Below are 1,498 nucleotides of genomic sequence, written 5' to 3'. Positions count from 1 at the left end.
ACGAAGGACCCCGCGAGGCCCCCTGCGCAGGCTGCCAGTCAGGCACAGCCGCGGACAGCCCTGGGGGGTGGGGCAGTATTCGGGCGGGGCTGGCCGCTCGCCCTGTAGTCGCGTCTCGTTTTGTCTTTGGTAACCTCAGACTTTTTATCTAAAATTTGCGGTGAGAGGGGTTAGGGCAATAGAATAGGCCATCTCACATAGTCTTACACCCGTGCTTCGAAATATTATGATTTCTCAGAACCGTTGGCGAGTCATTTAGCTTTTTGGGGTCTCGGTTTTTTCTCATGTCTACTTGAAGAGGCTGACATGAACCTTAAAAAAGTTATAAGGTTTTATTTGGTTGAGAATCTTAGTTTATGCTGTGGGATCTGTAAACGCTCATAAGAGGAGATACAGCAGAGGCTCAGTATAACAGGCAAAGTATTTTTTGTTTGCTTTTACTATAATCCACTACTTTGATGAGGAGAATCATTAGAGACATTTTATCTCTGTAGGACTCTTGTGAACATCAAACAAGATCACGTTTGTGAGGGTATTTAAATTCTTAAGAACCGTATAGGTTTCGTTTATTATCATCCACTCCATTTGCCCTTGTGGGCACATCATCCGGGTCCCCATAAAATTACTTTAGAGTTCCTGAAAGTGGTAATGAGGTTGAGATTGGTGAGGTCAAAGTGTTCGGTAGCAGCCAGGGGTAGCGTCTCACCTACATGCTGGTGTACCCCCACCACCCCAGCCCCAATTATTGTGCCAACCCCGAAATCCCCTACAATTTTTAAAAACACCTAAGGGTCAGGGTTGTTAACACAAACTGGGCTAAGATGCTTTCTTGCCCTATATTGTGTGTGAGGTTGATTTTACTAGAGAAAGCAAAAGGAACTGAAGGTCTGAGTTTGTGTGAAAAGTTGGAAAAGACAAAAAAGTAGCAAAGGGTTATACAGGTGGTTCAGTGGTAGAATGCTCCTTGGCCATGCAGGAGACCTGGGTTCCCGGGTTCGGTTCCCCCGTTGGATTCCCGGCCCATGTACCGCCCCCCCCAACCCCCCCCCAAAAAAAAACAAATGCAAAAACGTGTGATGGAGTAGTAGGTTCATGGCCTCCAGAATTAAAAAAAACGAGTGGAAGGAGGCAGACAGGTATAGGAGGTTTCCAAACCAAAGCTGAAGCCCTTCTATTAGCTCTAGACTAAAATAAAAGTTAATTGAAATCAAAGCTAAAGCCAACAAAGGAAACAAAAAATTAAAGTTAAGAAGGATTTCAGTGTTAGTCTGAGCAATGGTCAGAAAAATAGGTGATGGTATTGTATTATATATGACAGGTTTCTTTGTAATAGACAAATACTCTCCCTCCTCCATTTATCCCCATCCCTTTTTTCTGGTAACCTCTAATCTGCTTTCTATCTCTGCAAATTTGCTATTTCTAGTCATCTCTTATGAGTGCTATCATAAGATTTTTGTTATGTGTCTTGCTATTTTCATCGAACTTGAGTTCAACATTG

This window comes from Tamandua tetradactyla, chromosome 6 (genome assembly GCF_023851605.1).
Source record: "Tamandua tetradactyla isolate mTamTet1 chromosome 6, mTamTet1.pri, whole genome shotgun sequence".
Classification (NCBI taxonomy): Eukaryota; Metazoa; Chordata; class Mammalia; order Pilosa; family Myrmecophagidae; genus Tamandua; species Tamandua tetradactyla.
The sequence above is the reverse complement of the archived record's forward strand: the minus strand, read 5'-3'. Positions refer to the sequence as shown.